General features: G+C 46.7%; 1 long non-coding RNA gene across 1 annotated transcript; it reads right to left on the bottom strand.

Moving 5' to 3' along the window:
* Positions 1-9,538: 9,538 nt before the first annotated feature.
* LOC138498039 (uncharacterized) lies at positions 9,539-15,298 on the bottom strand. Its single transcript, XR_011278689.1, has 3 exons — positions 14,719-15,298; positions 14,574-14,627; positions 9,539-14,495 (listed from the first exon to the last, which is right to left on the bottom strand). It is a non-coding gene; the product is annotated as an uncharacterized lncRNA (long non-coding RNA).
* Between the last annotated feature and the right edge of the window lie 392 nt (positions 15,299-15,690).

Raw genomic sequence — 15,690 nt, 5'->3', positions numbered from 1 at the left:
CCATTTTACAGTTCTTTTCCACCCCGGCCGTGCTGGCCGGGTCATACTGAGAACAGTGATACACTGCGGAAGGTGAAATGTTACAGTGTTTGCATCTAGCACTAGCTCATGTCCGTCTGTTCGTGGGAACGGGCTCTCAGCGGATCTGCCAGGGAGCTGCGGCTGCAGGGACAAGTGAGACTCTGCAGGGGTGGGGGCCATGCTGTGGTGTACAGGGCTCATGCCATTTTGATTTCACAAAATGGTTTCCTGGGCCTAGCTAAATACAGCATGTTTGGTCAATGTCTTCAGCCAGTGGTCCACCCGCCACCTGGGCCCTGGTGGCAGGGGGAACCCCCGACGAGCCATGGACTTCACAAGGGGGAGAGCCTGCAGGGGGGGGTCTCTTGGACCAATCCTCCCATACACGTGTTACACAGTTCTACATGCCTACTCACTGATGCAATGTCAAAGTGACCTGGCATGCATGCCAGGTTCTCATTTGTGTGTGACATGGCTGCTTCATGTGTTGGCTGTCTGTGTGATGTCTATGTGTGTGTGTGTTATCTGCTTCTGACACGTGTACTAATGTTATTTTTTCTCCACTTTTTAGCTGATGACGCAATGGAGCCAGAGGATGGTGTTGTCATGCCAGGCACAGGGTTGTTATCACAACAGCAACCCGCCACAAGTGGGGGTCGTGAGGTGGTAGGCCACGAGAACCCACATGTGTTACAGACCATCTTGTCTATGACTGGCAATGAGTCTAGCCCAGATGACCACTCTGACGACCATGTCGAGTTGGATGTGCATCCGGTCCATTCGTCAGGGGTGAGTGATTCTGATGTGGACGCTCCTTTGTCTGCGACACCTGCACTGAGGGGCCAGACGGTGGTGGGACCTCCGCCTGTGGTGGATCGGGATGCAGGGACACCCTCCACACCAGTCGTGGATGTGACTGGGCCATCACGTTGACGGGGGAATGTAGTCCTGCAGCCGCAGGCGGTGCCAACCCGACAAGGGTGGTGGGTTCTTGGGCCCCGCAGGTGTCAAGCCCAGCAACGCGGTGGCCGCGCCACCGGGGTATACTGAGTGGGAGCAAGCCATGGCTGCCAATTCAGAACACCAGGGGGCAGCAATTGATAACATCGCTGTGAGCATGGAACGTGTGGCCGAATCCGTGCTCCCCCCTGCTAGGCAGGTGCTACTCCAGCAGCAGGCGGCACAGTCCAAGGCACGCTTGCTCAGGCTGGGCATGGCGGCCTCAGACCGGGCACGCCAGGCTGAAATGGTGTGTTTGCGTCAAGTAATTTCTGCTCACGCAGAGGCACACATGGAGGCCATGAGGGTTGAGTATGATTCCCTCAGATCCACTCTGGGTGTGCTCTTGATGACCCAGAGGGAGCGGTCAGAGGAGAGGTTTGCGCAGCTTGAGCGTTCCATCTCGGCTGAGCTACGTGCTTGCCGGGAGGTGCATCAGTTGTCCAGCCAGGCCATGCAGGAAGAACTCTGTGTTACACGTGTTACCTTGCAAGAGTAAGCACGCGTATCACGGGAGGTTCTGCATGCTGACCTACGTGTCATCGCCGCACAGAACCAGGCTCACCCGTCCGGCAGACTTGCTGCCGACGAGGGGCAAGCTGCGCCTAAGTGTGGTCAGGCTCCTGTGCCACGTCAACCTTTTCAGGAAGAGGGTGACTCGGACGACGAGATATCTCCCACACAGGTCGTGGTGTGCAGGAGTTGAGCCCATGGAGGTTTTTTTTTTTGTCTCAACATCATCGCATGTGGGTGTTGAGGTGCACCCTGTACCTCCCCATCCTGTGTGCCCCCCCCCGGGTCGTATGTGGCCATTTTTGATTTTTCTTTTTAGTTTAGTTAGTTAATATTGTTTTTGATAGTTTAATTAGGTAATGTAGGTTTTTCATTGTTAGTTTAATTAGTTAATATAGTTTAAAATTGCTGGTCTATTGTGCATTCATGTGACAGTGTGGTGCTTTGTAGCTTTGTGGCTTTTGAAAGCATCCACTGTCTGTTCCAGCTGGGCCCTTCAAGCTTTTCTCGTGTATGTGTTTGCAGCTTGGGGTCCTGACTCACATAGGCCACTCCTGCTTCCCTTATCCATGGGCTCGCTAGGATGGTTCGGTGTAACAAACATTTACACAAGGGCTTTGGACTTTCGTCATAACTGTGGCCTGTCTGCTGCTGTACTACTTGTGTTAACACCCCTAGTGGTGATTGGTTGTGTTTTATCCACACCATTTCTGTAATCAATTTTGGTGAGTACATGATTGATATCTCCATTAATTGATGTGGATTGTGATGTATGTTCTTTTCTTGCCTGTATATGTGCTTGATGCACTTCATGCTGTAGACAGTAGCCTGCACCCTTTGCCTGTCAAAGTCACACTGATGGTGGGAGGAGTTTGGATGTAGGTCTGTAACCTGGCCCAGTGACAAATAGCATGAAGACACACACACAGGGAACTTTCCAGCCTTATCAATATCTTTTATGCCCTTTCTGCATGAAAATTAGCATCCAGACTACCTTTGCCAGCAGACACAGGGCTAAGTAATAATGAAACCTGGCCACGTTCTGTGGTGCAGACGTCCGACAGAAGCAGACATGTTTCCAGGTACTCCAAGCAAGGTGAGCAGCACAAGGGGCCACACCGCAGCCAACCTTCCACCAGGCCACTTGCACATGCATGCTAAGTAGCACCACTGCTGGGGAGCTTTGCCAGGCATTGTTGGAGAAGCGCACAGTACAGCTAACATGCATTGAGTTCCAAATGCCAAGTAGCTTTACAAGTTGTCTGGGGCACACGCAGGGGCCATCGAACATATCCTTGAGTCCCCCTGCTCCATTGAAGCACAGTTATTAGCGCAGTAGCGTTCCTAGCCAGAAACTGATACAGCGCACAGGGACACCCAGCGAGGCACAGACTCGTGTGCTGTGCATATCATTTGCAAGTGCAAATTGCCACGTACACTACCTATTGAAATCTGTGGATGCCAGAACACGACTTGTACTGAAGTTGCACCTCGCTATACGTGTCTAACAGATCACCCAGGGTTCATTGTATCATGTGTGATTCTTGACGCTTTGGTCTTCCATTTCCCGCGCGCCCACGTGCGCCTGCCTTACTGCATTGACAGTGTATGAACCATCACGGGGGCAAGCTAACGTATGGGTGCAAAGCAGCAGACAGGAGTGTTTGTTTGTGGAGAAGTCACTTACTTTAGGGCATGAATGGTGTTGTGTGTATGTGTTGTAAACACACGCAGATTAGTAACTCACGCTCCCTTTGCAGCATTGAACTGCTCCTGTTACCGGACCTGAGAGTGCGCAGGCAGGAGGCCAGCATTCACCCCAGAGATAAGTCTCTCTTTGGCTTGCATTTGACTCATTTGATTCAATGTGCATGATGAACATGTTTTCTCTGATTGAGTATGTGTTATTGTCAGTAGTTGTTTTTTGTATTTTGCCTACTTTCCCTTGACAATCCTACTCCCCTCTCATGCCCCTCTTTCCGGTTATCCTGAATACCAATGCCTGTCCAAACAACATATCCATGACCCTCCTTCCCTGCCGGGGTCTCAGAGGCCTGTGTAAGTTTGACCTTGCAGGCACCCAGACCACGGAGGGGGTGGTTGGTTCGTGCCACTCCTGCGCCTGGACACCGGAGCTGTGACACTACACATCAGTTGTTGCATCATCATTGTATTTTATGTGCCGAAAATGGTACCCATCCTGTTGGACCATTGTTGAACTGTGCTACCTTGGTTGTTCTATCATTGCGCTTGGACATGTGCTTGGACATTTTCTGCTACTTCAAGTCATCTACTGGAGACTCTTCCAGTGTTTTTTGGTGCCTACAGGGTTTTTCGCTGGTTTGTGGGTTTGGCTCCTTGGAGTTCTCTGCGATTTGGTATTTTTACCAGTCAAGGTGGCCTCTGAGGGGGCTGCTCCCTATTTACACGCAAGGTGGAACATGGAGACCAAGGGGTAGGGTGATCCTGTAGCCAGGTAGACTTGAAGGAAGAAGGCTACATACCCCAGACACAGTTGTTCAGAAGGTCATGGTGATGTGTAAATGAGGGAGGGCCTCTTGTTGTTGGACAGTTGGCTTGGGCTACAGTGTTTTGGGCACTCTCACATTGTAATTGTGGGGTAATATGTACATGATGTGTTCTGCTAGTCAATGCCTGTTCCTGTGTTGTCTTTACTTTTCAGGTGGCAATGGATTGGTGTGGTTTGACATGCTGGGGTGTACACATGGGGAATGTTCACATGTGATGTGTACAGGACACTGAGGGTCTCTTGATTTCACATGCATATATTGAGTGCATGTCCCTACTGACACACAGAGTTGCACAATGATCCAACACACATATAACCACCCTTCCATGGCCACAGATGCACACAGATTGCCTTCTCGGGCCCACTGTGTCTCTGCAGCGCATGATCTATGACCATTTGGGGATCCTGTACATGCGTCAATTGGTTATTTATTTAGCTTGTCCTTTTCATGTGATGTTCAAGGTGTATCTGCAACACAATGGCTGCTCACTGTGCTGTGTGCTGAGCAGTGTGTTGCAGGAGACACACACAGCACACGGGTTCGGGAGTAGGGATTTTGCCATGCCCAATGTGCATGTGAACAGGCATTTAGTGTTATGTTCATGCTACGACTGGTGGAAAGCATTTGTGTATGACTTGGTATGTGTGGGAGGTTGTTGGCCAGTCATTTCATCTGATTCCATGTCAGGCGTCATTGTCTCGGGCCACTTTCCATCAATCACGTGCCACTTTGTATTTTATTGGTCATGTGTTGGATTTTGATATTGCATGCCATGTCATGGTGTGGCAGAAAAGGGTGATGTGGGTTGGGAGGGTTTGGGTGACATACCAGGGATTGTCATGGCCTGTTTTGCAGGGGGGGGGGGGGTGTGATACACACCTTGCATGTGTTCCTTTTGGTCACACAGGATTTGTTAGGTTTAAGTAGCTAGGGATGCACACAATGTAGCACTTCCATGGCAACATTCTCAGGGTGGTATGGTTGTGACAGTTGACTGTCTCTTTGTCATTATCGATTGTCACCTGGTATGTGCCAGGCCTGTGTGCACTCCGCAGGGGTGGGAGTTTAGGTGAAAAATGTGGCCACAAGCTGGGTCCGGGCTGCCTCGCCACGTGCCCTATCCCCTCCCATGAGCAGCGCCTGTGCCTCTGGTTGGGGATGTGGGGGCACCACCATGTCCACCGGTACACCCTGCCATGTTGCAACATTGTGCAGGACACATGCTGCCACAATGATCCTGCACACTACTGGGGGTGCATATAGTAGCTGCCCACCAGAGCGGTCAAGGGAGCGGAAGCGTGACTTGAGCACTCCAAATGTGCGCTCCACTATGCCCCTGGTTGCAATATGGGCAGCATTGTATCTTACCTGGGGTGGTGTGGTGGGGTTTCGGATTGGCGTCATCATGTGGTTGCTCAAAGGGTATGCACTGTCCCCTGGGGAGGTGATAATGGTTTTGATTAATAGGGTTTGTGTGTTTGTCTGTGTGTGACATGTATGCATGTGCAGAGGCATTTGTACTCACCTAGGAGCCATGTGTCGCCATGCTGCCCAGCTGCCAGGGCCCGGCTAAGGGCGGACATTCTGTATATGAAACTGTCATGGGTAGAGCCAGGGTAGTTTGCATAGACAGAGGTGATGATTCCCTTTGCATCGCATACGACCTGCATGTCGATGGAATGCCATTGCTTGCGGCTTCGATAGATGTGCTCAGTGGCCCTAGGTGGACGTAGGGCCACATGGGTGCAATCTATGGCACCAAGCACTTTGGGGAAATGTGCCACCCTGTAAAAGTCCTGGACCACGGCCTGCCTTTCTGCAGGTGTTCTGGGCATGTATATGTGCCTGCGGACTGAGGGGCGCACAGTCATGATTGCCAACACCTGGTGTAGGCAGCGTGACTGCGTGGCCTGTGAGACCCCCCCACTATGGCAGTCATCTGCTGAAATGACCCAGTGGCCAAAAAATGCAGGACATTAAGCACCTTCTCCAAGGGGCTAAATTCTTGGGAGCACAGGGTGGGGGATGTAAGGTCATCTTCCCACTCCCTGACCAGGTCTAGGATGATAGGAGGCGGAAACCTATACCTGCCATAGACCTGGTCGTCAGGCATCCCAAAAAGGCTAGTCTGGGGGGAAAAAATGCGGGCACTGGCTATTCTCCACCTCCTGCGGTGTCCCACGATCAGTGCTGCGACAAATGGGGCATTCATCGTAGCTGTATGTAAGTGTTTGTTGTTTGCGCGCACTTTTATACTGTGCACGGGGACGCTTCCGCCTGCCTTTGTGTGTCGGACGTGTTGACGCCTGTACGCGTCTTTTAGTGTGCGCGGGTTTCCCGTATTCGTTTCCATGAATACGTGTTGTTCGTGTGCGTGTGGGCGTTCTGTGTATTTCCCTGCAGTACTTCCCTAGTTACGCCTTCTTTTTCACACGTTGTTCCCCATTCTGCGTGTTTCGCCCCGTGTCCCGGCCCCCTTTTTGGTGTGTGCGCCGACGTTGTGCGCTTTCCCTGTGCACGTCGCGCACGGCGTTCGGGATGTTCCAATGATGTGTGCGCCCGTGTGCGCCACGCATGGATTTGCCGCACATCCAGGGGAAAACACGCGCAGGCCCTTCCATGAATCGCATGCTTGTGCGTGCGCTTGCTTTTTCACGCTTGCGCCAGCTTGCGCCAAGATTTTCGGTGCACATTTGTTCCATGAATCGGCCCCTAAATGTGGTGACACGTGTAATTTTCTCAGCTGTTGTTCTTTCCTGTTTTGTGAAGCCTGTCTCTCTGTTGGTGTTAAGCGCTCTTTTACTGACATTGCAGATTATTTGACGTGGATACCCACGTTGTTTCAGTCTGGTAGTAAGATCTCTATTATGGAGATCGAAGTCTGTCATGGTCACACAATTCCTACGGATTCTTGGGAACTGCCCAAAGGGTAAAATCTCTTTCATACTTAATGAATGAAAGCTTTCATATAGTTTAGGAGGGCATTTTTGATAGTTGGCTTTCTAAATAATGTCGTTTCCAAAGTGCCTTTGGTGGATTTTAGAATTTTCAAATCCAAAAAAGCAATAAATGTGCGATCAAATGACATGGTAAATGTTATATACTGATCTTGAGTGTTCAACCATGTGAGCAAGGAAAATAATAAAGTTTCTAATCCTTCTAAATCATGAACACGTCATCGATATATCGGTGCCAACACCCAATGTTGTTGGTAAATGGGTTTTGTTCACAGTATATTGAGAGATGCTCGCAGTGGTCCATGTAAAGGTTTGCAATATCTGGTGCGAATGTGGCACCCATGCGTGTACCATATTTTTGATTATAAAAAGCACCTTCAAACAGGAAGTAGTTCTCTGTTAGTGCGATTCTGATGCACTTGAGTATAAAGTCTGATGGAACTAAGTTTACTGTACTTGTCCATTCATTGAGATATAATCTCATGACCTCTGTGTTTGCTATCTGTGGTATACTCGTGTAGAGAGATTGTACATTGAGGGTGACTAAAAGGTCACCTGGATGGATGCTGACTTCTGACAATATGTGTGTCATGACAGTAGTATCTTGTACAAACAGTGGCACAACACAAAATATGGGGGTCGCCCTGCAAGCCCTGCTGAGGGGGCCCCCCACTGCACCCTGCCCCCCGCTCCCCCACTGGGCATGGGTCCCCTGCAACACGAGGGCCTCAGGAGCTCTGTTACCCAAGTGTGTACAAACAATCTCATAGTTTGAACAAAAGGCCTCAAGAACAAGTCAGCATAGATAGACAGGGGCTCCAGTATGGAACCCAATGCATGGTTATATGCTTCCCGGGACCATTAATCAATCCCACCACCTTTATCGGCAGGTTTTATATTAAAGTCCGGGTGGGAATATTCATTCTTTAAAGCAGCTCTTTTTGTTTTATAAGATTGTCACAATAATGATTCTTAGAGAGCATACACTTTTCCATTTCACAGAGGATTGTATTCTCAAACGTGATGATTCCTGGACTTATCATAGCTGCAGATGGGGAAACAGTGGAGGGCGGGTTTAGACCTGTTAAACTCTCTTCTCTAGGTTTTTCTTGTGAAGGATCCCTCAGTCTGGAATTGAATGGCAGGTGTGCTTGGAACAAAATATAACACTTTGCTGAGAACGCTAGTTTTGGCATCACTCGAAATGTGGTTGGTAAAATTGAAAATTGGTGCTACCATTCTGGTTACTGCCTCATATAACACTGCCTGGTTCTCATCCTGGATGGAGGCAGTCTGGCCCCTGGATGTCTTTACCTCTTTCTCCCTCTGTTACACTGTTGTCCACCTTCAGGGGCTAGAGAGAGAACGCAGAATGAGGAGGTGGATGGAGACAGCCACTGTCTTTGGATGTCTTTACCACTTTCTCACAGTGCTGTCTGCCTTTGGGGGCTAGAGATAGAATGCAGCATGTGGAGGAGGATGGAGTCAGTCACTGTCCCTGGATGTCTTTACTTATTTCTCCTTCTGTTACACTGCTGCCCACCTTCAGGGGCTGGAGACTGAATGCAGCATATGGAGGAGGATGGAGGCAGCCACTGTCCTTGGATGTCTTCACCTTGGAGCCTCAAAAATGTATTACAATGTATCCTGAATTTAGTTTAGATGGCTGCAATGGCATGGTGCTAGTTAGATCACAGATGAATGTTCAGCACTCTAAGTGCTTCCTTCAGAGAAAAACATACATTTCTCTCTGGGGCACCAGTGACGCAACGTATGAAAATGTCCAACATTTTTGTGAGAAATGCATTAAATGCAGAAAAAATCCTGTATTCAGGGGCTTTAGAACAAGCTGCATTGAATGTATATCTACAAATGTTAAGAAAGTGCACAGGAAAACAAAGAATAAACTTTTTGTGTCCAAGGGATGTTTCAGGGCGATGCCATGGAACTCTGTGCCGGGTAAAATTTTGAGTTTGTTCCCCATGGAGCCTCAAAAATGTATTACATTTTTCATGAATTTAAATTATATGGCAGCAATGGCGTGGCACTGGTGAGCTCACAGATGAATGTTTAGCACTCTAAGGGTATCCTTCACTGAGAAAAACAAATCTTTCTCTCTATGTCAACAGTGATGCAAAGTGCAGAAAAAATTACATTTTTGGTGGGAATTTTACTAAATACAAAAAATACTGTTTTCAGTGGCTTTAGAAGAAGCTGCATTTATCTCTAAATGTTAAACAAAGTGCACAGGAATAGAAAATGTGTTATTGCTTCATGTGTGTATCAGCTAATTTCGGGTGTAACAGAGATGTCAAGTGTAACCCAAACTACACCCCGGAGCCTTATAGCCTGACTTCGACTCAAGCACAGAAAAATAAGTAGTGTTTTTTTAATGTTTTAGGACACTCATGTTAATTTGAGCCCCACTTTGTTTACCAGAAATATTGAGGGTGCATTTTTTCAGAGAGCCTCATATGTGATGCTTGCGCCCGCCAAAGGATTTTGTTGATGATAGATGGAAAATCATAGAAACATACTGGGCCAGAACCTAACATGATTCTGAGCAAAACAACCTTAGTCCGGTGAAAAAAAAACATGTAAAATCACTTTATTTACACAAAAACGCACTTTTTCACTTTTTTCAGTGAAAATAAAAGTTTGTAGGAAATTCATACATTTGACACTTTTAACAAAAAAGGTCTCGTTTACAAGCACTAGACCTGAGGCCAGCGAAACTATGATGCTGACTGAAAAAATCCACCCCTCAATATTTTTAAACCATGTGAGGTTCAAATGAATGGGGGTGTCCTAAAACAAAACACAACTTTCTTTCGGGACTTGAGTCAATGGTCAGGATTTCTGAGAATCACCTTTTGTTTCTGATTGATGTCTGTGCATCACATGTGACGCTTTACCGTAATGGGCAGTCTGACATCCGATCAGGCCCTGCTGATGATGTGCGGGGGCCCATTTCAACATAATGATTGGGGCCCCTCCTTGGAGCCAAAAATAGTCTGAGGTCCCCTTGCAGTGCATACATTATAACAGAGACAAAACAATACACCCAGAGGTTAATAGTCGCTGATTATATGGAGACTGCCAGCCAACAGGGAGCTGAAACACTAAGTACCCACTGATTATCAACTTGGTTCCTTTTAACAGCAGTTCCGCCTCATCAGTCCCTTGTGGTCAAAAAAGGATTTATAGCTTTTCAGTGGGCATTTAGTGTTTTAGCTCCCTGCTGGCTGGCCGTCTAGTTATAATCAGCAGATATTAACCTACAGGCACATCTCTTTGTTTTAAATGTGTACTCTGCAGCACTCTTGTTAAAAGCGTCATTTGCTGGAGCCTTTCAGGTTTTCAGAGACCATCGTATGTGATACTGCTCCCCAAGAGTTGAGGATGTATGGCACATTTGCCAAGATGTCACTAATTTTCATGTCAAGGCAAAATATAATTTTTGTGTTTCTGATGGCGTTAGTAAACATCTCAGAATCCACCACTGTTGTACATGGGGTATCCAGCATATGTATCTAACCTATATATACACAACACGTTTTTGAAAACTTGAAAATTCCAATGTGAGACCTTATTGCATCACTAATGTTCATACCCAGGAGATCTGGTGTGCTTGTAGGTTAGGCTTTATAACATCAATTAACCCAAAGGTGGTGTATATGGTCTGTATCACATTAGTAGGTAGCCTCTTTCATATTTCTTTAACTTTTTGTATCATAGGGCTTCTTTGGTCCTATGCCCTAAAAGACTGTCGTGTACATTTTAAGTTTGTCCCCTTTGGAGGCTCAAAAGTGCATTACATGTTTCCTGAATTTAAATTAGATGGCTGCAATGGCATGGCACTAGTGAGCTCATAAATTCATTTTCAGCACTATAAGTGCTTCCTTCACTGCAAAAAACACACGTTTGTCTCTGCATCACCAGTGATATAATGTGTGAAAATGTTCAATTTAATGCAGAAAAAAGCCTGTATTCAGGGACTTTAGAACAAGCTGCATTAAATGTATATCTCCAAATGTTAATAAAAGGTGCACAGGAAAGAAATGTGTTTTTGCTTCATTTGTGTATCAGCTAATTTCGGGAAAGTGGCAGAGGTGTAACAGAGATGTCGTAAATCTAACCCAAACTACAACCCTGAACACAAGGTCAACCTAATAGCCTGACCTTCGACTCAAGCCCAGAAAAATAAGTAGCGTTTTTTAATTTTTTAGGGCACCCCTGTTCATTTGAACCCCACGTTGTTTCTTAAAAAAATATTGAGGGTGCATTTTTTCAGAGAGCATCATATGTTGTGGCGGTCTTGTCCCTCTTCTTGCCCATCCCTTCTTCCTTGCTGCTTCCGTGCGCTTCTGTGCTCTCTCTTTGCCACCCTATTTCTCCATCATACTGTACCATATGTTCCCATGTTCTTGCATACCCGTCATGCACCTTCCTGGCATCGTTCTATGTGAACTGACTTCAGCTTTTGATTTTCAGGTGTCCCCAAAGTGAACCCGTGGCAGATTATGAGAATGACATCAGCATCCAACGTTACGACCCTGAGCCTGGAAGTAGATTATTTTATTCCTGGTGGAAAAGCAATACGGTGGTTTTGTTTCCCTGCAGGGATTCTGCCTTCCAAACTCCACATGACACACAATCAAGATGGAACCGCAAAGAGCACCTGTGAGTCAGACCCAAGCATGACAGAGCAGATTGAAGGGCACGGCAAAATAACCGTGACCATCAAACACGAGGCCCTGGACAAAGATTTAAGAGTGTCCGCCCGATATAAAGGAAAGGGCAATGGCTGGGAACTGGGATACGGGGCTGATAAGGCCCTGGACGAAGCATTACAAGTGTCCGCTCGAAATAAAAGCTGGGTCAGATATTGGGAACTGCTGAAGGAGGCTGATAAGAAAGAAAGGAAGAAGAAGAAGAAGAAAAGAGGTCTAGCGCCTGGCAATATTCACGCTGCCTTCAATGAGATATGATTAAAACTGGTCAAGAGGAAGAAAGGGCAACTCAGGGACAGTTAATAGGGGGATGCAGAGCACAGAGATTGCGGCACGTGTAGAGATTAGCAAGGTCAACAAGCACAAGCATTGGCAAAGCAATAAACTGAAAAAGTGTTCTGCATTGCCAAGTGCGGCCATTATATGCTCAAGCGTTCGACCTACCTAGCAAGACATGCCCCACGTCTCCAGACACACATACCCTTTGCCAGCTGTTGCCCTCAGGTGCCCAGGTACTCGCTTCATAGGCCAGATTGTGCCACGGAGTGCCCAGGTATTACTATTGCCATACACTGGGTGCAACGTTTATTCATCGCCAGTTATTTTCCTGCAATTTTTTGCCAAAAGATTTGGTGGGGTGGGTATGAGTATATAAGGGATAGGGGTAGTTGGAGGATAGATAATAAATAGAAGGGGCGGGTGTTTGGGGGGTAGCCGAAATTCGATGATTTTTTTCAGCAAAAAAGGTTCAGCAAAAAACTCTGGGAAATAAAATCCAGGGATGAATGAACATAGAACTTTGCCAGTTATTGACCTCATACCCCCAGAAGCTCACACCAATCATTTGCCAGATACTGCCATCAGAAGCCCAGGTGCTCGCACTAGTTGCCAGGTTTTGGCACTCTATAGCGTATTGTAATATGCCATGGTACATTCCAGGCATTACCATTATAAGCTCCTGTATCCACATGGTTTGCCAGCGAATGGCATGAGTGTTATTTTTTAAATAAAATAAAAAATCGCCGGTATGGTGGACGAGTGTTGTGGCAATGCAATAACAGATAGGCTAAGCAGCGGGCTTGGATGGGCGCTTGTGTGCTAACCACAACGTGGCAACGTGGGAAGGGAACATAGCAAGTCTTGGCTTCAGGCTCTATGCAAAGAGATGGAACGAGGGCAGGGCCCATTGGCTCCTGGAATTCCCATGAGAGCGCCTGGAGACTGCCCCTGGGTGGTAACAGTGGGCGGTATAAATCAACAGAACATAACATTATATTGAGGTCTGAGAAGGGCATGGCTGGCCCCAGTTTTGCATAGGAGTAACTGGTGGACACTGAATGAACACTAGGGGCATTACTGAACCTCGCCCCCCAGAGTGACCTGCATAGGCTGTCTGTATTCCTTAGCGCAGCATTAAAGGCTACGAAAACAAAACATGGGCTTTCCTGATTCCACTACGTGCCCACTGTTTTAATATTTTCCAAAGGGCAGGGTTCCAGGTTGGTAACTGTTTTGGTTTGACTGCCTGCATGCCACCTGACTAGTGGGTGGTGTGTACCCTAGCTCCCCAAGGCTTGGATCTCAGCAGGGTGGAAGTGATATGATTGTGCAACCACAGCGGGCACAAGAACCTGGCGTTCTCCTCCCATTTGAGCTATTGGATAGTGTTCTTGGCTTTTATATTTGTATTATTGAATTGTTTTAAGTGATATTGTTTGAAAATGCTTGTATATTACAGTTAACTGGTGTAAAGGTTTCATTGTAAACTGCAAAACACCAATAAAAATAAATAAAATTAGCTTCAGGCCCCACTTGTCAGACAATCCTAGCTTTGCCTCTGCCCAAAATAAATGAAATGAGTATAAAGAATGTGCGAGTTTCATTTGTGAGAGAATAAGTGAGAGAGCCCCAAACGAAGGACCCTCGCGTCCCCTGCACACCACTACACTGCAATACAGTCACAATTTGATAAAGTCTATAGATATTCAGTTTGTATAAAAAACCAAGACAACACTTGTATTTGTTCAAACATGTCAAACAGAGCTCTACGTGTTTCGGGATTCCCCCTTCATCAGGAGCAATCTTATTTCATGATTCCAGTATATTCCAATCTTCATGTTCTACAAGGTAAATACAATTAATCATAATCAACTGGATTTCAACATGTCAATCTCTCTGTACAAAATTAATCACATTTCTAATGATCTGATCTACATATTCTCCCATGTTCAATAAGCATTATTCACCTGGATTCTGGAATAAGTAAAAACGCAATGAATGTAGATTTCTCAGAGGAAAGAACCTCGTCAAGGTGGGTGGTCACTGTGGTATCTAGCAATTTGGAAAGAAGAGTGTTCATGGTATGACATGATTAGGATCAGGGGCCTATATAATGGCTCAATAGACACATGTGACAAATCTTTTCCTGCAACCATAAGCCCAAAAGGGGATATTACCTCTAGATTAGTTCAGGATATGTATAGGATGAAATCTAGCACGGGTATGTCCAGTAGGTGGTCATCAATTTAGAAGACTGCGTACAAGATTGAGGGTAGTGTAGAATCCCTTTGAATAATCATGTAAGGACCCTCACAAGGAGACCAGGGTTCCAAGCCTATGGACAGTTGAGCGCGTAGTATAGACGTAGAGTTCTTCCCTACAATAGAACTCCCAAAAGTACATAGGGACTGTTTGGAAGGAGGATTGCCTGGAAGGAGAATACCGCCCTGGGACACAGCTGGCTGCAAAGAAAGACACAATGTCAGGTTTCAATGTGACCAGAAATACAACAAGAAAAAACAAGTCCACTAGAAACTCACGTATGGATGTGTCTTTCTATGCCACTGTATGAAAGCAACAATCAGGGCGTAATCCTTTAGAAAAAAACATAAATGTTATTTTTAAACAAATGCAGTAGGTTGACTGCACTAGGATAACAGTGATACAAACAGAAGATGATCTTACCTAGACTACCATGGCAGAACGGAGAAAACAGAGGATGACAACAGTTCTCAGCAATACTAGGAAGTCAATAAGATGAACAATCCGAGGATCAGGAGGTCAAACCTAACCCCGCCGGCACGCGGACGCCCAAGGTGTGCTAAGGCAGTCTCTAGTCCGCACACTAACGTTCAGAATTTGTTCGTAATGTCCAGAAATCCTTTACACAAGAAACGTAGGCTGAGAATGCTGAACAGTTCCAGTAATCAACGTAGCAAAAACGTGAAGCCGAGGCGAGGTCAAACAGAATTCCGTGGTCAGCAAGGTTCCGGGCAAAGCAGCAGGTAAGACGTGAGGCAAGAGAGAAGTGTTCGTAACGTTCCAAAATCGGCAGCGTTCCAGGCAAACAGCAACAAGACGTGAGGCAAGAGAAGAGAGGTATCAGCGTTCCGAGTTTGGGTATTCAAACAAGAGCACAATTAAGTAGAGCAAGAGCCAAGGTTAAAGCAGGGGAAATCCGTAAGCAAAAAGGGTCAAAGAACTGAACAACAAGGTCCGTAATACAGAGAGCTCAAGAACAAAATTCAGAAGCAGCGTCCGTTGTCATGGGCGGTGTTTATATAGAACAGAGTAGCACGCTCATACGGCGGGACGCTGAGAACGCCGTAACCTGGCGCATTGGTGTTCCGGCAACCAACGTTTCCATGACAATCCCCAGCGTTGTCTGAGTGAATGGAAACGCATCGGAAAAGTGCACCTGTGTGACATCCTTAGCTTAAAGACAGAAACGGATCGAGATGCGGATAAAGGGGTACACAAACGGGAGGAAACACGAGTTGCTGGAAAATTGCTTGTCATGGAGGATGAACCACGACATGATTTCCTGACAAATCATCACCAGTTGTATGTGTAAGCTTGAGGCTGTGAATTAGATAAATGCAAGGGCTGAATTAATGGGACTGCTAACCAGTTCAACAAATTACCTCAAATAGCAAA

The sequence above is a fragment of the Ambystoma mexicanum genome, chromosome 5q (genome assembly GCF_040938575.1).
Source record: "Ambystoma mexicanum isolate Mex_15411 chromosome 5q, UKY_AmexF1_1, whole genome shotgun sequence".
Taxonomy (NCBI): domain Eukaryota; kingdom Metazoa; phylum Chordata; class Amphibia; order Caudata; family Ambystomatidae; genus Ambystoma; species Ambystoma mexicanum.
This window is presented reverse-complemented; position numbering and strand designations above follow the sequence as displayed.